The 23,012-nt window shown below is 53.1% G+C and overlaps 2 protein-coding genes across 12 annotated transcripts in view; one reads left to right on the top strand and one right to left on the bottom strand.

The window, feature by feature from the left end:
• The window catches only part of DCUN1D3 (defective in cullin neddylation 1 domain containing 3), a 30,476-nt gene extending 16,452 nt beyond the window's left edge, over positions 1 to 14,024 (bottom strand). The window contains exon 1 of the mRNA XM_084882772.1: positions 13,889 to 14,024. The gene's annotated coding sequence lies outside the window, so the exon portion shown is untranslated. The remainder of the gene's footprint in view (positions 1 to 13,888) is intronic.
• The window catches only part of LYRM1 (LYR motif containing 1), a 17,174-nt gene continuing 7,150 nt past the window's right edge, over positions 12,989 to 23,012 (top strand). Inside the window, exons 1-2 of one of the 11 annotated variants that reach the window (XM_084882801.1) lie at positions 14,188 to 14,202; positions 15,304 to 15,450. The gene's annotated coding sequence lies outside the window, so the exon portion shown is untranslated. The other 10 variants (XM_084882798.1, XM_084882795.1, XM_084882792.1 and 7 more) reach the window with 10 other exon arrangements.

Raw genomic sequence — 23,012 nt, 5'->3', positions numbered from 1 at the left:
TGGGCCAAAGCGCCGAGGCAGCTTTCACCTGGCGCGTGACTGGGTCTTCTCTCTGCCAGGCCGAGCACCGACTGTGAGCTGGGAACTTAGAAAGCATTTGCTTGAATAAATTAAGCAGTTCCGGTTCTTTGCCTGAAGAGGTTTAAAGAAAGCGTTTAAAAGAGTCCTCAGTTACATACGTGTATCTTTTTACTTGAAGTTACCATGAACGTTCCGTTTCCAACAAGCTGAAAGGGCTGTTTTAGGAATGAAGACGCCATGACCTGAAAGGTGAGCCTGTCACGGATGGCCCCTGTGCTGGGCACACGCACCGATGGCTCGAGCTTTTGGACTTCACCATGATGTCTGCACATCTCTCATTCTAACTAACTTACATTTAATCTTCTCAAACATGTGCTCTTGGATGCTTGCACTTCAGTGGAGATTATCCTGCCATGGAGATAATTATTTGTGTGACTGGGAAAGAATATTCTGTCATGTGGCTCTCATCTGCAAAAGCCCAACTACCCCGCTGCCCAAGAAGATCATAGCCAAGGCTCATTGATCCAATAGCAATTTCCCCAGAAGAGAATGAAATAAACAACTTCACTCTGCTTTGCAAATCCTAACCTATAGACAGAGGGCAAATGTCCCACCCCTGCCCATCATCCCCTTCCAGAATTTTTCCAGAGATACCAGCAATTATCCATCTAATAAAGAGGGAGTATGCTAATTGACCCTCACACCATCACAAAGACGGCAGCACCCACACAGCCAATGAGGGAATATCCTAATTGACTGCCCCACCCTCAAAGATGGCAGTGCCCACAGCCAATAAGGAGGGAATATGCTAATTGACTGCCTGAAGAGGTTGCCAGCTCACAAAGACGATGATACCCTCAGCCACAAGATGGCGGTGCCCAGTCCCCTCAGCCCTGCTGCCTGCCTCTGGAGTGCCCCAGTCCCCTCACCCCCCAGCTGCCCAGGGCTAGCCCGAGGCATAGGCAAGCCTCAGATGGCGGCTGCCCAGCTGTCCAGGGCCGGCCGAGGCTCAGGTAATCAGGGCCAGCGGAGGCTTGCACTGCCCCGGCAGTGACAGCAGCAGAGATGTGATGGGGCGTGACAGCAGCAGAGATGTGATGGGGCGTTGCCTTCTCCTGATCGCCAGGTCACCTCCCACCCCTAAGGGCTCCTGGAATGTGAGAGGGGGCAGGCTGGGCTGAGGGACCACCCCCTCCAGTGCATGGATTTTTATGCACCAGCCCCTCGTCCATAATAATAGAGGTGTAACATGCTAATTAGATCGGACGTCCTTCTGGATAAAGCTGGGGCTGGGAGGGAAGTCCGGTCTCGGGTCCCAGAGGGAAGCCGGTGCCGGCAGCTGGGGAAAGGAAGGCCCACTCTTGCCAGAATTTCGTGCATTGGGCCTCTAGTCTATCAATAATGACTAATGCCTGCGCCAAGGGGAATGGACTATTATATTTCAGAAACCTGAGTAGGGAGGTCTTGTGGGTCTGTGCAAAGGATGAATGTCATGAAGTGGGTTTCAGTGAGAAAAGAAATTTTTAACCCTGCAAATACAGCCTCAAGTAAAGACGTTCTCCCTTTCTGAATGTAACAAACAGGTCAGGAGATAAGACAGCATGAACCCAAACCTAAGTTCCAGCGTGAGGGCTTGTGGCTTGTAACAGGTTCCACTCAGGTGGGGAACCTGAGCGTTTTTTTTTTTTCACTTGGCCGACTTTATTTCTCCGGAAAAACAGAAAGATAACGAACGTACCCTTGGCTTGGAAAGGACCGTGGCAGCGTGGCCGACACGGAGGGCAATAAATACGCACGGACGTTCAAGTACCGGGCGGCGAGCAGAGGCCCGAGCTCTGGCGCCTGACCTCACTGCCAGCCGGCCCTCGGCCCCACACCCCTCAGCGACCCTCCCCTCCGCCCAGGGCCCAGGGCCCAGGGCTGGGCTCCGGAGCAGGACCCGGAAGAGGAGGTGCCATCTGTGTCTTGGGGCAGAGAATCCACCCCAGGCCTGGGGGTGGGGGTGGGTGGAGGTGGGCCCAGGAACGGGTGTGGGTGAGGGCTGTCCCCTGCCCATCCAGTGGCCAACCTGGGCACCGGGAGGGGCAGAACCCCTCCACACATGGAGGCAGGATGATGTAGCCCTAGCTAGTGGGGGGAGGGCGGGGCGGGCCTCCCAGCTCTGTTGACCCGTTGCCGACCCATGGCGGTGAACCTGAGCGTTTTTTATTATAAAATCAAGTAGAAACTTTGTATTAAAGTAATGAAGGGAGGCCGAAACTGGTTTGGCTCAATGAATAGAGCGTCGGCTTGGGGACTGAAGGGGCCCGGGTTCGATTCCAGTCAAGGGCATGTACCTTGGTTGCGGGCATATCCCAGTGGGGGGTGTGCAAGAGGCAGCTGATCGATGACTCTCTCTCATCAATGTTTCTAGCTCTCTATCTCTCTCCCTTCCTCTCTGTACAAAAACAATAAAATATATTTTAAAAAAAATAATGAAGGGGGAGAACAATTTTGGGCTATACCACTTTGCTCTGTTTTTACCCACTTTTTACTAGATAGCTCATGTGTAGAGAGATAGCAGCCTCGGAAATACCTTTATAGCAATCTTTTAAACTACAATGTGAAACATTAACTTTTCACAAGGAGCTGTGCCAGATGCAGAGCCCTTTATGCGGAGGTAATTATAGAATACCGGCAGCCACCAATGCAGATAATATTATAGTGTCAAGACACACAAAATGTCTAGGGAACAAAGTCAAGAGCCGTAGGCTAGTCTGACAGCGGTTATCTTAGCTATTACACCGCTGAGATTCCAGTTTCATTCTGGGTTTCACTTAGGAAGAAAGCACCTCCCCCAGAAGTTTGTTTCATTTCTACAACTGCTCCTTTTACTTCTCAAGACCCCCCTATGCCGCCTTTCAGGCGATAGGACAGGAAGTGAAATGGAATTTAAACAAAGCTTGCCTCCGATGGTGAACTTCACTTTAGGGCTCAGAGCACATCACCTTTACAGCAGTTACCGACAAGAAGTAGCGTACAGGTCACTAAAATGGGGCAGAGACTCGCCTTCCAGAGCCTGGACTACAGTCCATGAAGCATTCGAGGGAAGGGTGGCTTCTGCCCCACCCAAGAGAACACGTCAGAATCCTAACTCATACAGAGGCATTCCAACCCCAAAGACTGGAAGGAACTAAAGAGCAGTCCAGGTTGTGGGGAAATTCTAATGGCGAAAGAGAAAGCTGTATTATTCATTTTTCATTATTTCCTCTGTATTTTTAAATGCTACACAATCTGCTTATGGGTGTTTTCACCATGAGTGCACCAGCAGAAGTTGGTCTGTTTGCCTGAGTTAGGCGGTCTTTAAATCCACCCAGCAAACCCCACCACTCACACTGTGCCATCCCCACAAGACTCCCTACAGGGAGTTTAATCCTGTACGCAGTTCTCAGGATTCAGTGAGATCTGCACTTGAAGGCTATGGCATTGCGCAGTGTGAGAATTCCGAGTCTGAGCTTTAGAAACAATCTCATCATGCCTACACAACCTCTGTGACCTCACATATTTAACTCCCAACTCTGTTCATGTACTACTTTCCTTAAAAGCACGGAAGTCAGATCCACTGTGTCATCATCCTAAGCAACACTATCCCTGAAGTCATGGGAACATGCATTGTTTTCATTCATCTGCACACAAATACAAAACTAGTAAACCCAGTGTCCACCTAAAAACCATCTCCCGCATCACCAGCAGCACAGAAACACCCTCAAGTGCTCTCTCCAGCAGCACACGCACACAAACGGAGCTGCCGCCACCCTGAGGAAGTGATTTAGTCCCCGGTGCTCTTTACAAAATTAAATGTGTTGGGGTGACACTGGCTAATTATATAGGTTCCAGGAATACAGTAACACACCATCTGCACATTGTATTGTGTGTTCACCTCCCTCAGCCAAGTCTCCTCCATCGCTATTATTCCCCTTTAGCTTATCCTGCCTCCTCTCATTCCCTCTTCTCTGGCAATAACCATACCATCGTCCCAGTTTTCTTTCTTTCTTTCTTTTTTTTTTTTTTTTTAAATATATTTTATTTATTTTGTACAGAGAGGAAGGGAGAGAGATAGAGAGTTAGAAACATCGATGAGAGAGAGTCATCGATCAGCTGCCTCTTGCACACCCCCCACTGGGGATATGCCCGCAACCAAGGTACATGCCCTTGACCGGAATCGAACCCGGGTCCCTTTAGTCTCCAAGCCGACGCTCTATCCATTGAGCCAAACCGGTCTCGGCCCATCGTCCCAGTTTTCATTCGCTTAGTCCCTTCACCTTTTTTACCCAGCCCCCCAACCCCTCCTCTCTGAAAGCTGTCAGCATGTTCTTCGTATCTATGAATCTGTTTCTATTTTGCTAGTTCGTTAGATTCCACATATAAGTGAGATCATATGATACTTGTCTTTCTTTGACTGGCTTATTTCACTTAGCATAATGCTCTCCAGGTCCCTCCATGATGTTGCAAATGGTAAGACCTCCTCCTCCTTTTCCTCCTCCTCTTCTTTTTTCTCACAGCCGAGTAGTATTCAATTGTGTAAATGTACTGTCGCCATTTTATTTAGTTATCTACTTACTAGAGGTCCGGCGCATGAACTTCATGGGGAGGGGAAGGGGTACGCAGGGGGGATGTTGTATACCCCTAAGCCTGGCCTGCACCCTCTTGCAATCTGGGACTACTGGCTCCTAACTGCTCCCCTGCCTGCCTGCCTGCCTGCCTGATCGCCCCTAACCCCTCAGCCTGCCTGCTTGATCGCCCAGAACCACTCTGCCTGCCTGATTGCCCCTAACCCCTCATCTGACTGCCCCTAACTGCCTCTGTCTCGGCCCCCACCATGGTGGCTTCGTCCAGAAGGACATCGGGAATGTTGTTTGGCTGTCCAGTCTAATTAGCATATTACACTTTTATTATTATAGATAGGCACCTGGGCTGCTTCCAAATCTTGGCTACTGTAAGTGAACATAGGGTGCATATACCCTTTTGAATTAGTGTTTTGGGTTTCTTCTGATAAATTCCCAGCAGTGGGATTACCGAGTCATAAGGCAGCTCCATTTTTAATTTTCTGAGGAAACTTCTTACTGCTTTCCATAGTATAGTTGAAATGCTTTAAGTCACAGTTAAGCAAACAGACTCCAAGAGCCACACAGTAAGTGGTGGTAGAGTCCAGACTAGAACTTAGGACTCAGTTACAGCAGGATGGTCCCACCAGAGTAGCATGTCCAGGTGGGTGAGCTACAGGGAGCTTAGAGACCCTCAGCAGCTGGAAAGCCCTTGGTCAGGGAGTCTGGGCTTTCCACTTTCTCTGAGAAACAACACACACAGCGTAGTATCGGACAGCCCCTTCTCAAGGAATGGGCCAGCTAATAAATCTGGTCCTTCACACTGACAGAGACAAAGCATCTCCGGCGTCCGCTTCTCATTTTCTGATGCAGCAGAATCCCAGGCCTGAGCCGGCCCCATAGCCGCCCACGAATGCTCTGGAAGTCTGAGGAGGCAGGTTCCACCTCCACGCTTTAGGCTGGCTGTGGAACAGGTGCAAGTCTCCATTACAGCTGTTCCTGTGCCTTCCAGATGCCAGAGCAGGTTTATTTCCCACACACTATGCCACATAGCCCCCTGCAAGGGGAGAGCAGAATAGAGCTCCTGGCCCTTTGGGAGATGCCAATCCTTGTTTTCAGCTATGCATGCATTTGGCTAGTAATAGCTAACTTTATTAAACTTCACTTATGTGCCAGGTACTGTGCCCTATCCTCCAAACGCACTGTCTATGTGAACCCTAGAAATGACTTACTGTGATTATCCTCACTGTACACTTAAGGAAGGGAGGCTTACCCATGCGAAGTGGTAAGTGGGGGGTAGGGTTCAGACTCAAACCCAGACCGACTGCAGCCCGACGCTCTTAACTGATGCCCCCCTACATACACTCGACTCTTTCCAAAGTCACACTGAAAGGAAGCATGAATTCCGTATGCCAAGTGACCCGGAAATTCTGTGCCCACAATCCCTACCTGCGCTGTGCACCTCTCCCATGCGGCTGCTCCTGGGTTGTATCACATGTTCTAGAAAATTATGCCTCCCCCCCGGGGTGGTCTCAGGAACCTTGCAGTCTGAGGCAGGCATGCAGGTAGTTTGAGGTTCCCCAATCCTGGCTTGTTTCTGAAGTGGGGCAACCCGGTGAGACTGAGTCATTAGCTTGTGGGTGGGCACTAACTCTAGGCAGTTCATCAGAAATGAACTGAACCAAATTAATGGACACTCAGTGCGTCAGAGAATTGTTGGAATGACATAGTTAACAACCCCAAAGGAAGAGATCCACATAAAACCAACTTAACCAATGCCTTAGAGGCACTTCGCTGCCTGGTGTAACCATTAGATTTACCACGCTCACTGGCCCAGCCCGGTGCCCGTCCGACTCTGACGCGACGGACAGATCCACAGAACCTGTTAAATGACGGTTCTTTACAAGACCAAGACCTCATTTCTCCTGCTAAAGAGAACATGGATGCTCTCGAAGTCTGACGTGGATTTTATTTAGGTGAGCATGTTAGCTGTGGTTTACTTCAGTGACTGTAGCTCCCGCGAGAGAATCGTGTCCGCCTCAAGGTGCTCCCTGTGGACAGCCCACATTATGAATGACAACAGCCACCACCTGAGCAGGAACTGAGCAAATATGGATGGACTCACACTTGAACGGACCCAGGGATCTGACTCTCCCTCCTGTTACTAACTGTCCAAGCCCAGGTAAAGGAGACTCATCTCTAAAAAGTCAGGCCAGTGCTCCACAGCCACCCATCGGGACTAGCTAGCGGATCTTAATGGCCGATCAGGTCCAAGCAGCCGTGTCCTGCAGCGCCCCCCCCCCCCCCCCCCCCCCCGGAACACACACGCCTGCCGAAGAGAAAGCGGCTGCAGCGGTGCCGTTACCCAGCACACAGGCCACAGCTCCTCGCGCTGGGCCACCTTCTGGGCTCACTCCCTGCCCGCCTCTCCCCACAGCAAGTGCCCTGTGAGCATTCTCCATGCACTTCCCAGGGACCGCAGCAGTGCTCCTGACCCTACAGATCCAGTCCACAATACTTCCCCCTCTACACCCCCCACAGAACCCCTGTCTCCCTGCCTCTAGAGCGGTCTGCACACTTCTCTCCTCCTGTTAGGAAACACACAAGCAAATTCTCCTTCCACAGGCATCAGCTACAACAACCGTTTCAAGTAAATGACAAGTGACAAGTTATTTCAAAGAAAGCTGACTCGGAGAAAGAGGAACTGTGGAAATGTTCTTTAACAGAGACATGGAATGGTCACTGATTCCACTCACCCAGAAAAGGAAGGTCACGGGAGGGGGGGGGGGGGAAGGCCTCCCAGCACAGCATGCCCCACCCCCACTGGGACCCAGCACCCTCAGGCGGTGGCATGCCCCGTCTGCCCCTCCTAGCCAAAGAGCAGCCACTCTGGCAGTCATCAGGCAGAGACAAAGCGAGATTCAACGGAAAATAAATTCGCCTCCGGTTTTGAAAAGGAGGTGGTCCTGGAGTTTCCCACAGGGCTTCCCTGTCCAGGTTCCAGGGAGGGTCCCTGGGAAGAGGAAGCATTCAGCGTGGCATTTTGCAAAGGTTTTCTCCACAGCGAGCCCACGGCACGTGAGGAACGTGGACCGAGGACTCCGCTCCGTCCCTTTCAGCTGGTGCTGGCTGGTCACCACCCCGCCAGCCTCAGTGCACAGGCTGAGGGCGCAGGGCGTCTTCTTCAAAAGAACAGCAGTTTGTGACAAAACGTTTGGTACAGACCGGAATTCAGACCAACCCCGAGGGGCCAACCCAACCCGAACGGAGTGCCAGCGGCGAGGCGCGAGGGAGGCAGCGTAAGTGAGAAAACACGCAACATGGGGCGATCCTCGTCCTGCGGCCACAGTTTCTTGCTGAGCAACTTTAAAAGCAGGTTTCCTAACCTTCCTAGGTTTCCATTTCCCCACCACGTCAATGCTTTCAACCTGTTTTCCGTCTCAAATGTTCTGCTTGCCTGACATCTTAAGGGAAAAACCAATATAACAGAATATAAAGTAACTGTCACAGAGTGAAGCAAAATGTGGTGAAATGGAAGGAAGACATCAACCTCCTTTCCCTACAATACTCCAGCAATGCCTCCTGAGAGGGGTCCCCATGGCCTGGTTTGAAAAAAGAACACACTGGATATGTTCTAAGATTCTACCAGGGTCTTTTTTCTGCTTTTTCCTAACCTGAATTCAGTATACTTAATGCTATGACTTAGTCTTGTTCAGAATCAAAATTATGGGTCACACACCAACTCACTTTAGGCGAACACTGCAGAGTCCTGACCCTTTAACACCCAGCAAGAGCTCAAAGCCATGCCTCCACGCTGCTGTCTGGACAGAATGGAAGCCATCTGCGAGTCACATAGGAGACAAGTCTTTCTGACAGTCTCCTAGACTGACAGATTGGGCAATGGCTAAACCTCTCCGAGGATGAGAAGTCCTGCCCTGTGCAGTGTGGCTACAAGTCCTTGTCAGTCGTCTGATCAGATCTACAGCCTCAGGACAGAGAGAGGCCAGGCTCCAGGTCCTGGGCTTGCCTCCCAGCAGAGCGGGCAGAACAGAACAGGAAATGGACGAGGCTTCCCCACACTATAACCAGGCTTCCATGCTGCAGCCCAGCCCAGCTCCCAGGACCCTGCCGAGCAGGCCCCGCCCCCAGGACATATCGGGGAGTCATCAGCCCCAGGCCTGCCCCACCCTGCAGTCAGGGGGGTAGGTGCTGCCATAGGTGGTTTGTTTTGCCACAACAAAAGCAAGTCATCACTCAAGACTGACTTGCAATTCTATTCTGATGTATGGGACTGCAATAGGTCTCATCTGCATGTTTTAAAGATGATTTGGCACTTTGCCCCTTCCATTTTCTACTTTCAACAACACAACTTCAAAGAATTAGACAAGAGTTTGAGCCACTTCCAACCTTTTCTCTCATTATCTCATTAAGTTAATACGTTAAATTCTACTTTTAGTCATTCCTTAAATGGCCAGGTGTGGTGGTAATCTCCTTGCTTCCCCAAAAGAAATAAGACCCTCCATTGCCTAGAAAAGCAGATCCAGAACTAGTGAAACTTGATTGGAATTCAAAGGCACTAACTCAATTAAAATGCAGTTCTCCTGTGCAGCGAGCTTCAGGACATGCAGGAAGAACTGGTCAGGTTCCCTGATACCAACCTCTGTAAACACAGAGGCCAGTGTAAGTGAGGGCGAGCTGGGGCCGGGCTAACTGCAATTACCCTGCTTCCATCGAGTTACCCCTCTTCACTCCCCAACGGGCAGCCAGCGTGCGGGGAGCTGGCGCCCTGCAGCACGTCCACCAGAACAGCAGCAAAGCCTGAGGAACTGGACGCTAAGGCCACGCAAACAGCCACACGCAAGTGGCACCTACCGGCCCACCTTTCAGCAGTTAGTCCAGGAGTCCCCCAAGTTTAAGACACAAATTCACTGGCAATCTAGACTAACCAGCCCAGCTCCTAGACTCCAAGTTCCTTTAGATTTGTGGAGTCTTTATTGAAGCACGAAGCATGTTTAGTGGCCAATGTAGGAAGCAATGGGGTCTCCCTGCATTGGAGCCCCCTCTACCCATCCTCCCCATTCAGAAATTATTAAAGAGCCACCAGTCTCCAACTGGCTGATGACCCCTCAGCCTGCAGACTATTTTCACACTTGAGTTATAATAAACCATTGCTATGAAAATGAATAGAGGGCAGTTTAATAATCTATTGCCTAGAGCAGTGGTCAGCAAACTCATTAGTCAACAGAGCCAAATATCAACAGAACAACGATTGAGATTTCTTTTGAGAGCCAAATTTTTTAGACTTAAACTATATAGGTAGGCACATTGTTATTACCTTAATTAGGGTACGCCTAAGCTGGCCTTTGCCAAAAACTCAAGGGGCCAAAGAGTCATATGTGGCTCACAAGCTGCAGTTTGCCAACCACTGGGCTAGAGCGTTTGTAGTCCAGCATTAGGATGCAAAGTCCAAAATTCTGTAACATAGGCCAAAGCCAAATTATGTATGTACTAAAGGCCTGGTGCAAAAAATGAATGCACTTGGCCAAGCGGGGGTGGGGGTAGGGGAGAAGGTTCCTCAGAACAGATTGCAGATTGCCAGAGGGCATAGGCCAGGCCAAGGAACCCCACCAGTGCACAATTGGGCCGGGGAGGGACGCAGCAGATTGGCCAGCTAGGGAGGGACCACAAGAGGGCACCGGGCATGTCCAGCCCTCTCGCCCAGTTCCAATTGGCCAGACCCTAGCAGCAAGCTAACCTACTGGTGGGAGTGTCTGCCTGCTGGTGGTCAGTGCTCCTCATAGCGAGCAGTTGAGTGGCTTTAGAATATCATTAGCATATTATGCTTTGCTTGGTTGAACGGCTGGCTGACTGGACATTTAGCATATTAGGCTTTTATTATACAGGACTAGAGGCCCAATGCATGAAATTCATGCAAGGGGGTTGGCCCTCACAGCCACAGTGGCTGCCCTTGGCCTTTGAAGCCGCTGCGGCAGCCCCGGCTTCATCCAGAAGGTCGTTCGGCTGTCTGGTCTAATTGGCATATTATGCTTTTATTATTATAGATTATTATAGATGAGAATTACAAAGGAATTCTCCATTCCTGAGCTACTCTGCAGTACAGAGGGGGAATCTATTGTTTGCCTCACTTCAGTTGTGCACTCTAGTCACTTGCTTGCTAACTAAAAGACTCTTTTTGCCTTCAAATTGGAATTCAGTAATTCAGTACCAGGCTCTATTCCATCCCCTTCAGCAACCCCAAGACTGCCCAGGAATCTCTACTCAAGTTCTGACAGTCCACCTACCCACGCTACTAAAGTACTAGAACCTACAATTTCTGATTCATTTCCCTAAACAATGAATGGTTTTCTTTCTAATACTGACTTTACTACAAATAGATCAAACAATGTGTAAGCCTTCCAACCACTTGGCTCAAAGAACCAATTCACCCAAAGAACACACTAGTCACGGTTGTGTGGTTCAGAAGAACACGGCTCACTGAGCACAGCAAAGGGCCACGTCCAGGAGGGGCCCCGCCAGTGGACAACCTGGTCAAGGTGAGGTGGGAAGTAGCTGACTACTGGAAATGAACGGCCCCAACAAATGGCAAAAGGCAATTGCATCCCTTGGCTACATGGAGTCCAAAGACACAGACAGAGTGGGCCTGAGCCCACCACGGTCATTTATCTGATATGATCCACCGAGCGAACTTTCGGCACCAACCCACATCTCAGCTGAGCGTTACAAGTCACTAGGCAGACTGGACATGAGTAGAAACACTGCAACATAACACCCACCTCCCTGCAAAAACAACTTTAAACTTAGATCTCCATTGTCATGTTTACAGAACAACAGGAGCACATTACCATTTGCCCACCTTCACCCCTAAATTCATGCATAGCTGGGAGCAAAGGAGGACTCAAATACTAAAACATACTTGGGGTACTTGTCATAGTTTTAAATAGTAGCACACAGGCTGTAAGGAAGAAGGTATGCTCTCAATTATGAAGGTTGAGATTTACCGGCCAGAAAAGACCCACGTGGCCTCAGCCACCTCCTTTCCCATTCTCAGCTGGGTGACTGCTTTATTCAAGTTGCAATAGCCCATCAGTAGCTCCTTTAGGAAAGGCAGTAGGAAGGATCAAAAGGAGCACCCATCTTGTTCTTACGTGCCCACCTATTGTGAGCCCAGCCCCTCCTCTCCCACTGGGCGCTCTTCACTCTCCCCTTTGCTCTCGGCTCTGAGTAACTGCTCCCCACTCCACAACCCTCCACCTCCCCTCCTTCCCGTCCCCCAGAACCTGCCACGGCCACTCCTGCTAGGTCCTGCCTCTTAGCAGCGCTTTTTAGTTAAAGCTCAACTCAGTGTCACCTCCTCGGAAAGGTGTTCCTGCACTGCACGCCATCACTCTCCATCATCACTCGTTTTCGTTGGCTTCATCGAAATCTGGCTTACATGCCTTTTTATTGTGTATTCCCGCCCGGAACCTGATGTGCGATTCCTAAGAGCGGACATCACGAATGTGTTCACCTTTGTATGCCCAGGGCCCCCAACACCAGCTCAGCCTGTAGCCGCTCACAAATGCTTCTTGAATGAATGAATTTTGGACATTTTATTCAATGACTCCAGATCAACTAAGGTGAGAGCAGCAGCCATCTTTTGTTGTTTCTGTGAAAGACCTCAACATGCTGTTACTTGTAAAATCAAAGCATTACATTGTTTTATCAGACGCGGAGGAGTAGGTTAACAGTTCTCACATCAATATGCTCTTCCTTTAACCTAAGGAGCCCCCAAATTAGACACTATCTCTTAAAGTTCTTCAGAAAACAGTTCCAGGTTCAACAGAGGATTTCCAAAGAAAATATCAACAACGAAACAGGAGCCATCACCGTCACTGTGAAAGCCAGGTGGCAGGCTGAAGGGGCACATTTCTTGGTGTGTGTTTGTCTGTTTTGTATTTTTTTTAAAGCCAACAGAACAACAATAAAGAGACCCTTTTCCCAGTCATTCTTTGCTTTCTTCAAGTAATTTTTTCACATCTGCTATTGGTTTCTTTTCTTCTTTAAAGCAAAACTAAACAGGTCACATTTTCTCATTTAAGATCACCTGTACAAAAAAAATCGGCTAAATAAGATGGGAATCAGAACTAGCCGAATGTGTCCCTGAAACCTTGTGGGCCAGACACAGATAGGGAGTGGGGGGAAGGCGCTACTGTCCAAGGGTAGAAACAGAAAAGTAATATTGGGTTTTCTGTTCTCTGAAATGCCGTGAGGTGTGGGTGGAGAGAAACATAGAATCCAGAATTAGCCTGACATCAAGCCATTCTGGAAAGAGCTGGCACCATGCACATTCCTCACGCGGAAAGTATTCGGAGCAGCAGACTGATTCCGGGCCCTCAGGAATCCACCGGGAAGGCCCCTCTGGCGGAGGGAGCTCCGGCCTGGGTGCTCTCCACGTGGCAGCCTGTGCCCGAGCACTTACAAAGCTGCCTTTACCGGAGTCCTGGATGGAGGCTGAACCCACATCCAAAGGAGGGGGAAAGGCACCGAGTTCCATAAAGAAAAACACACACCTCGATAACCACAGAGAACTGCCGTGGCGGCCAGGGCTGAGTTGGGGAATGGGGGTAAGAGGTGAGGGCAGAGGAGGAAGAGGTGAAGGCAGGGGGGAAGGGGTGAGGGCGGGGGGGGGAAGGGGTGAGGGCAGGGGGGAGGAGGTGAGGGCAGGGGGAGGAGGTGAGGGCAGGGGGAGGGGGTGAGGGCATGGGGAGAGGGTGAGGGCAGGGGGAGGGGGTGAGGGCAGGGGGGGAGGGGGTGAGGGCAGGGGGGGAGGGGGTGAGGGCAGGGGGGAGGGGGTGAGGGCAGGGGGAGGGGGTGAGGGCAGGGGAAAAGCAGCAGGTTTGTCACGCCACCCTTTACAATTCAGGATTCGGGCAAAGCCTTCCCACCTCCTACCCCGGCCGGATGGCGGTCCCACAGCGAAGGGCAGAGGAAGGCCTCGGTCGAGCCCCTCCACCGGCTGTTACCGATTAGAGGGCGGGGCGGGCGGGAGGACCGGCGGAGGGAGCGGGTCCCCCCGCCGCGCTCACCCACAGGACGGCCCGCACCCGGCGCTGGCGGAGGCGGGGCCGGGCCAGGTTTCCGGCCGGGCGGCCACGCGCGGCCCCCTCCTCCTCTCCCCCCGGAGCCAGTCCGGACGAGGCGCCGACTTCCACTCCCCGGCCGCCCTCGCGGGGACCACCCGCCCCTCAGCGCACCCTCCTCCTCCATTCGGGCCCGACACTCACAGTTGTTCCAGAGGTTCCTCCAGGGAAACCCTTTCTGGCGAGGACGGCGGCCCGGCGGGTCCAAAGCACCTACCATCCCCGCTCGCGTTCCCAGACTCCCGGCCCCGCCGCCGCCGCCGCCGCCCCAGCCGCCGCCGCCTCTTCCCCCGCGGCCCACCGGCCGCGGCCGCCCCGAAGCCCCGCCCCCCCATCGCCGGCGCAGCATCACTTCCGGTAACCCCGCTGCCAGGGCTCCGAGGAGGAACAGAGGGGCGGGGCGGGGCGAGGCGTGCGTCACGACGTGCGCACGTCGGGAGCGTCGCCGAGGGATCGTTGTGAGTGCACAGGCCTGGCCACGTGGAGGCGGGCGGCGGGCGTTGGGCGGAACCACCGGGGCCGGAGGGGCGGGCGGCGCGCGGTCCGGGAGGGGCGGGGCGCCGGGGCTCGGCGGCGGCGGCGGGTGTGCGGTTCTAGGGGCTCGGCGGCCGCAGACCTGGTCGGCTCTCCCGTGTCCGCTCGCGCTGCGGCCCGGCCGCTGGGCCCGCCTGGCGTGCGCCGCGCTCCGTGGGCGCCCGCGCGGCCTCTTCGCGGCGCGCGGCGTCCAGCGCTTCTGAGGGGAGGGAGCCGGACCGGCGCGGCGTGAGTGCGGGGACGGGACGCGGGCTCCGGCGGAGACTGCGGGGCGGGCGGGCTCCGGCGGAGACTGCGGGGCGGGCGGGCTCCGGGCGCCTGGGGTGGGGCGAGGGGTCGGCGTCGCTAGGAGACGCGCCTGTGTGACCCCAGCCTGGCGGGGCGGGCGGCCGCGGCGGGAGGCGCCCTGAGCCCCTGGGCGCCGGCGCGGATGGGAGGCCGCGGGGCCTGGCGGGCGGAGCTGGCCGGGACGCGGGGTCGAGGCCGCCTTTCTGGGGCCGGGAGAGCCGCGCCGTCCCCGCGGGGCGCCCGGGCTGCGCGCCGCGGCTTCATCGGCGGCCGAGAAGGTGAGGTCAGTGGGAGGAGGCCGGCAGCCTGTGCCCGAGACCGCGGCGCCGGGGGTTGCGGAGGGGAGCGCCGCCACACCTGCAAGGTGGCTGCGAGGAGAGGAAACCGGCCGGGGGCTTTGTGGGGGAGCCGCAGGGAGGGTCCCCGGGAAGGGCCCCGGGGAGCGGCGGGGAGGGGCCTGCGGCCGGGACGGGGCCCTGGCAGAGCGGGCGCGGGAGGAGGAGCGGGCTCCGTCGAGCAGCCGTGGGCCAGGCCCGGTCTGTGTTTGTCCCGGAGGTTTAGGGGCGGGGGTGCCGGCCCGGACTCAGGCTCAGAACGCACTGGGCTGCTGGGTGGAGGGCGGCGGCCGCCCGGAGCCAGGGAGGAGGCGGTGCTGCAGCCGCCGTGGGAACGGAGAGCTAACTTCACAGCGCGCTTTGTTTTGTTTTGTGTTTAAAAGAGAACATTTATTTTAAAAGTTGCAGAGACAAAAGAAGGGCCCTGGGAGCGTGAGAGCGATCATGGCAAAGGCACCCTCTTTGGAGGGGCTTCGGAGGGGGACTGGCTGAGCCGCCGCGAGCGGGACAGGAGGGGGACCCGCGCTCCCTGTGAACGCAGTGGGCCGGGTGAGTGCTCCCGTCCCGGTGGAGATGCTGAGAAGCTGCGTTTGCGGGGCAGGGAAGGCACAAGCTGTGAACACAGGCGGGGACTGGTTCCAGGTGGCCTGGGCTCCGCACTCCGGGGGCTCTTGACGTTAGAGATTACCCGCGAAGGAAACACGGAGGCCCCTTAATATCCTGGAAAAGGGGCCCACCCCCACCGGCAGCGTCTGCTCCCCCTCCACGCCCCCGCGGTGCTTTGGGACTGGTGCCCCGGGCTGGGCTGTGTGCCTCAAGCCAGCCTGGCTTTGCTTGCTGTGTGTCCCCCTCAGACGAGGCTTGGTATCCTGGCTCCTAGTGCTCACGGGTGGCCCGCTGGGTGGGAGCAGTGTTCCCGGGATGCCAGCCACAGCCCAGCAGCTTCTGCAGGGGCTTTGGGCCCTGCTGCCACCACACCTGGTGTGGTCAGTCTCATCACATCGGAACAGGGAGGCCTGGGCTTCAGCCTCCTCTGCGGGGCCGCCCAGAGGCTGCGGAGAGGGGGCCAAACAGTGCTGCCTGTAAACATTGTTCAGCCACAAAGGGCTTTAATTATTTTTAAATTTACTGACTAACATTTAAAAAGTGGGCATTTGAGGCTTTGTTTCCCAGCATGTTGTCAGTTTGGCTCAAATATAAATTTTTTAAATAAATAAAAATTGGACATTGAAATCCGGATTTTCAGCTTCATTTGAAAAAAGATAATGTGGCGGTAGCAGCAGCCGGAGTTCCTACCCGCCGCCAGGGAGTTCTGCTGCTTTCCTGTATGTAGTGCCCTCCCCTACCCTCCCCCCCACCCCCCCCACCTACCTGACCCCGGGGACATGGGGTGTGCGAAGTGGGTGGAGAGCTGTGCAGTCCGCATGGACCCACCGGCTCCCTGCAGCTGGTTACGTCAAACAGATCAGATCCCGCTCCTCCGGTGCTCTCACCATGGCTCACTGCCACGGGCTGCCCGTGCCCAGGGGCATTCAGTCTCTGCGGTGGAGCTGGGCGGTCCTGGTGCCAGTGGTCTTCCTGAGACGGACAGTCGTTCCCACGCGAAAGAAGGACCTTTGTGTGGGAAGGAGCTCATGCCTGGAGCTGAGCAAAGTGGATTTGATGGCGAGGGTACCTGGGAACTGCCATGGCAGGAGGGTCCTGCCCACGGGGAGGCATGCACCAGATGGTGGGTCAGCCTCGGGGCTGGAGGGCCAGCTGTATCTAATGTTAGGGGCAAAGTACTTTTTCAGTTTCCTAACCAGATCCTTAGAAATCAATCAGGAAGGAGGGATGTAAACATTCACTTAAATGTGTTTGGTTTGTGGGCTTCCCTAATTCCTGTGATGAGTTACAATCCCGAGTAGCTATGAATGAAGGAACGGGTTTGATCGTTGGCATGGACTTGGTCTTTATCTGTCTCCAGCCCACACACACTTCCCAGCTCCACTGACCCCTTACCTTGTCTTCCCTCAGAACATAGACAAGGACCAGCTTGCTTTATTGCCTGGAAGTCAGAACGTTGGTTTGAGCTCCAGGCAAAAAGGATTGCTATCCTGGAGGGGGAAACAGCTGAAATGTCCCAGATACAATAGCCTGTGGTGTCCCCTTACCAGCGCAGTCTCGTGTGTTCCCTGCCTGGTATATTTAGAATGGGTGTGCTTAACCCATGACATCTTGTTTGGGAGAGTTTAAGTCTCCAGACGTCAGTAGTTCTGTTTTTCCCTGTGTTCTGAAGATTCGCATATTACAGGGCCTGTCCTTTAGGTAAACTAAAACACGACCTGCCCTCTGTCCCTCATAGCAGTTGTGTGAGTTGGGACCTCCATTGTCGCTTTCTTTGTAAAAGACCCTGTTCAGAAAGTAGCTATGATGTGATTGAGTATGCCACACAAGCTTTGAGATTTGCAAAACTGCGTGGCATTTACTTCCCTTTTTTGGATTCCAGTAACCAAAGCCTGAACCCTGGCAAGAAAGTCTGGAGTGTATGTGTGTGAAGGGGAGGGAGGAGGCAGGGTGGTTGCCAGGTTGATGGAGGGCAGGAGGACGGAAGTGGAGGCACAGTTCAGCTTGAAGGCCATTGGGTCTGAGTGAGGATGATGCCAACGGGATATGGATGTACACCAGAATGCAGGGAGGATCTCGGACCTGGGAGAAAGTGCCCTGAGGATGAACAAGGAGCAAGATAAAGGAAGGAGAATATGAAGGAAGCTGACCCTTCCGCTGGTGTTGGCATCTGCGTTGTATTTCCAGTAGGAAGTGTGCTCTGCGGTCTGAAGATAAACGGTGTCTCCAGCAGGGCAGACACTCACACGAAGAACAATAGTCTGTACGTAAGGGGTTAGAATGAGCAGAGGGAATCAGTGTTAAGAAAACCCATTGCTACCACAAAACAGCACGTCTGCATCAGGCCTGTTTCCTTCCTCTCTGCAGAGGGCTCAGCAGATAAATGCGGCCTGGCCTCCTTCCTCCTGCTCAGGTGGGTGTGCCCTGTTAGCGCCCCAGTGCTAAGTGTTTGCATGGATTATCTAATGAATGATTCTCACTACAACTCTGAAGGAGGTTCTGTTGTCGCCCATTTTACATTTAGGAATATGAGGCTCTGGAAGACCCCCAGTGCGGAGAAGTCAGGATTTCTTAGTTCATTACTTGCATTAATCCGCCTCTTACGGATGTGGAAAAGCTCCAGACTTGAGACAGGCATTACCTACTCCGCTGCCAGGGCCAGCTGGCTTCAGTGTTCGAGCATGTCGGCTCCTTAGAGGTTCTTCAAATGAAAACTTTTGGGTTCAGTTTTGACTCCTTAATCATTTGAGTGTGATGAGCCCTATTCCCCAAAAGGATTATTAAAAAAAAGTATTGAGAACCCCATTTTCCTTGTATGTTTGGTTCTAAGTTTCATAGAAACAAAGTACACCGCTTTGGTCCAGTGGATGAACCCTGAGGGGCCTGAAATGAACTGAGGGAGGCTTCCTCCAGCCCTGCCTCACACTGCCTGCGTGGGACGGACAAGGCTCCTTCCCCGGAGCACGGAGCCCGCAGCGGCTCAGCACCAGCACTGTGGGGGGAGTTCGTGTTTCTAAATGCACCAGGCCTCCGTGGGAAAACGGGGCCCACACGGCACCACCTTTCCAAGATGCCTCAAAGCCATGAGGTACGGGAAGAGAAGTTGGATTTTGTTCGTCCCGGCGAGGAAAATGCCCCAGGGGCAGGTCCTGGAAGCGAGTGTTCCGGAACTTTGCTTTCTGCCCTTGGTCTGTCTGTACACTGTCTTCAGCAGAAGGCACAGCCCCTGAGAGTTCAGCGTTGGGCATGTTGACATTCCTGAGACCAGAGTCGTGCTCTCAGTTTGTCGGGAAAAGGGGATGTTCATCTCTGCTCTTGGTGCCCATGTTCATGCTGTGAGGCCTTCCACAGCGGGAAGGGCGAAGTGGGCAGTGGCTCCGGGCCTCCGGTAGGCCAGGCCTGCGTGTGCTGCATGAAGGGCGCTCCTGGTCCTGACGGTCCCTGGGGCCTGAAAGGTTGGTGACGGCTGCTCAGGACACCTGGGAGTCGGGGGGCTGGGGGCGGGGGGGGGGGGGGGGGGCACACAATAGCCATTCCGAGTGGAGGCTCCGCAGAAGGAACGTGTAGGCTGGGCAGCTGGTGCCTCAGGAGCAGCTTCCAATCCCTCTCAGGCCCACGGTCACAGTTTGTACGGTTGTTGACCTGTTTATTAAACACGCTGGAATATTTTGTAATGCATTTATTTAAAGGCAGCTGTATCACTACAAAATGAAATTACTTTAAGTTATGGTTTGGTGGGCAGGAGAAAACATTTTTATTGTTCACCAAGAATCACCTCCCAGCCAGTCTCCGGGCTGCCTGCGGTAGGGGAAGCTTCTCCGGCTACGACTGCGGCCGGTACAGCGGCAGCCTCATCATCCTCATAATACACACCAGCTGCACCTGGCCTGCTGGTAACTAATTAGCTTGGGACTGATTTTAAGAAAATAGGCCCCTTTCCAGTCACAGTTTCTTCCATTCACACTTCATATCTTATTTTTTCTTATTCTGGGATTTGGGATTAAGGAGGTAAAAAGAAGCAGAGTTTAAAGAAATATCTACTATCTATATATATAAAAGGCTAATATGCAAAGTCCCCTGAGGAGTTTGACCTGAGACTGGGAATCCATTGCTTGCTTTGACGTGCGCTGACCACCAGGGGGTGGTGCCGAATGAAGGAAAGGCCCCATGCGGCCTGATCGCCGGCCAGGCCTAGGGATCTGACTACCCGTTCACAAATTTCATGCACTAGGCCTCTAGTCAATCATAAGAATGAAAGTTACAGAATTTTTACCGTAAAAATTATGTGAGAAGAGACTTAAGGCAGTTCATACTGCAGTTCGGTTGTGGTCCTCTGAACAGTTTCGCATTTCTGACGTCCTGTGGGAAATCCTAGCAGACAGATCAATCCCTGAAACTAGGGAGGAAGGAAAAGGGCTGTCGGTTCTGCATTTGTGAGAGGTCAGCGATGGTTTGGGGAATAAATGTTGGTTTCCAGCCATTAAATCCATAGAAGGAAGACTCCTAGGGAAAAGATACTTTTCTAAACAAGTTGCTTCCCAGGAACAGAGACAAATATAAATCAAAAGGATAATAACTTTTTATATATGGCTGATGATGTTTCTAGAATCACAAGCTTCCATAGCACGAGATTTTCGTTTATTCAGCAGTCATCTGTTGACTAGCAGTTCTGCACCTTACCAAGTGCTGAGCATTCAGCAGTGAATATGGATGTGGTTACTGTCTCCATGGAGATTAGAGTCTTTGGGGGAAGACAGACATCTTAAGTGATCACTGCTACAACGGAGAAATACAAGTTCATCAGAGAGCCCTGATCTGGTGTATATGATAAGGCATAGGTGGAGGAGGAGAGATCATCCAAGACCTCCATGTTTTCAAGGAGAACTAAAGGATGACTAGGGGTGGTAAGGTACATGGGAAGGGTCAGGAGAGAGCCTTCTAGAATAACAGGTACGTAACCCTCAGATAAGAAAGAATGAGTTCCCTAAAGAACTGAAAGATTCTAATAAGAACAACAGGCACATTTTTTTCTTGCGCTCCCCCCTCCCCCCAAGAGTTCTCCATCCATTCCTTTTCTTAATAATTGAACCAGTAGGCCACCAGAGTCAGTATCCAACTGTCCTAGGAATAAAGCCTGAGGTCTGCTGACCACAGGATGTTGGTCGAGCTCAAGATAACACCTAGGCCTCAGATGGGTTTCAGCTGCAGGTCCTGAAACAGTGAGACTGGAGGGGCCACACCTTCAGAAACCAGACACAGGCCCTGATGAGGGCCACGTCCACTCCTGTAGCCAGCACAATGGCTGTTTCCTATAACCCATTTCCTGGAAGCCCTGGGAGGCCAGGTCTTAGCATTAACATGCCTGTGACTGGGCCGGGCACCATGGCCTCGCCTGTAAACCTGTCCTTCCTTTGCTGCAAACTCCTGTTCCCGTTGGATTGAGCGATGAGGCGGGCAGGGAAACAGCCCCTCAGTCCAGTAACAGGCAGGCTTTCTGTGCCAGTGATGATGGGGAGGAGACGTCACCATCTCCCTTTCAGGATCTGTCTCCAATACTCAAACGTTAAAGTGCTTTGAAATGGCCTGCTAAGTACCAGTTGCTCAGCCTGTTACCAGCGGTGCCCTCATTACAGGCTCCTGGGTCAGGCGCCGGTGTGTGATCGGTCGCTGAGGTTTTTGGAGGAGAGGAGGAAACCAGTTAAATCAGACCTAGCAGGATGCTGTATTAACGTGCCCGGCTCTGCCTCCGGCCCTTTGACGGAGGTGAGGCCATCTTAGCAGCCTTGGTGACAGACTCCCGCCCACAGGAACTGACTCAGACGGTAATGGGAAACAAGGAATTTGAGGGAGAGCCGTGAACTCGGGACCCTTTCCTCAGCAGGACAGCACCACCATCGCACCTGGGTTGTCATTAACCCTGGCCACAGAGCGTGATGCTCTTTCTCAGTTTTTGTTACTCCTTCTAAGCAATCTCTGAAGCATCGTGGACGTCAGAACCCTGACGTTCCCTTGGTCCATTCCCTTGTGAACTGGGTGAAGTTGTGCTTTCAAACTTTGCATCAAACAGCTAGCCTTGGCTCAGTCTTCATTCTCGGGAAAGGCACCGCTGGGATGGGTGGGACGGGCAGTCATGGGTGAGAGACTCCCTGCAAGGTGACTTCCTGGTGAGCACGTGCACTTTCCGGCTGACACCTCCGGCAGGCTCCCATCTCCGTCCTCCAGCTGCCGAGTTCTCAGACCTGGGCTGCAGCACTCCATCGGCCCGGCCTGACCAGCTGGCCGCAAAGCCAGGGTCCTGGGGAGGAGGCCCCGGGCCTGGCCACTGCTCCTCTCTGACCTGTCCCCCTCTTGGCCTCCACGTGAGAGGCGGGCAGGGCCCATGCCCTAAGTCTGCCTAATGGGGTCCTCCAGGCGTGGGCTGCCTTTCCTGATTTAAAATTAATAGCAGAGAAATAGGCTGAAGTTTTTGCCCAAGTAAAAGAAGAAAATACCTAACGCCCAGCAGCAGGAATGTGTACATGAGCGACTTCAAACGGTGGACTGAAGGGCAGTGAGAACGGATGAACTAGCTCAGTGGTCGGCAAACTGCGACTCATGAGCCACATGCGCTCTTTGGCCCTTGAGTTTTTAGCAAAGGCCAGCTTAGGAGTGCCCTAATTAAGGTAATAACAATGTACCTGCCTATATAGTTTAAGTTTAAAAAATGTGGCTCTCCAAAGAAATTTCAGTTGTCGTACTGTTGATGTTCGGCTCTGTTGACTAATAACAGATGCCACTGGACTAGAGCTAAAGGAACAGCATGAGGGGCCTCACCTCACAGAAATGGGCAAAAAAAGCAAGTGACAAGAAGGCCAGGCCTCTCACAGGCCCGCGGAGATACAGTGCTTAAACGTGTGAAGCAAGACTGTCGTCGCGTTGGCTATACAGACGGTGAGACAAACCGGAGCTGGACTTGGAAGAGGGACAGAGGGGGTCTCAGCTATAGCTTGTCCTTTAAGGCTCATTGTGACTGTCGCTGTAATTATACTGCTCTCCGTGTCGTTTGGCACATCTGGAATATTACAGGATATTCACAGGAATTTAATTTTTAAAATAGTTACTTTGGGGAATGCGTTTAGGTGGGGAAGCCAGGTTCTCTCCACATGAAAACATTGTTGTCTTAGAGTCATCACTGAGATTTTCACTCTGCGCACGAACAGTGCTGGGGGAGGAGGTGGGCCACAGCGCGGGGAACCTTCCCTGCAGGTGACGGTGAACGAAGGCGGCATCGAGCCTGCAGACCCCATTTGCGTGCCTTCATGGTACCCACATTTCCAAAGTGATGCATTCGTCTTTTTTGAGATTTCATCCTCTGAAGTCTGGAAGCCACCTGTTAAGCTATCTGGAAACCTGGCATCGCTAGGCCCTCTGGCTACTGGCAGCCACTGGCTGGACCGAGCAGCGCTTCCCCTCTAAGGGGGCGTGTCCTTGACTTTCGCCACTGTCCGCTGTCAGGTCCGCGCTGG

This window comes from Pipistrellus hanaki, assembly GCF_964339955.1.
Source record: "Pipistrellus hanaki genome assembly, chromosome: 4".
NCBI classification, from domain to species: domain Eukaryota; kingdom Metazoa; phylum Chordata; class Mammalia; order Chiroptera; family Vespertilionidae; genus Pipistrellus; species Pipistrellus hanaki.
Note: the sequence above shows the minus strand (reverse complement) of the source record. Positions and strands in the feature narration are given on the sequence as shown.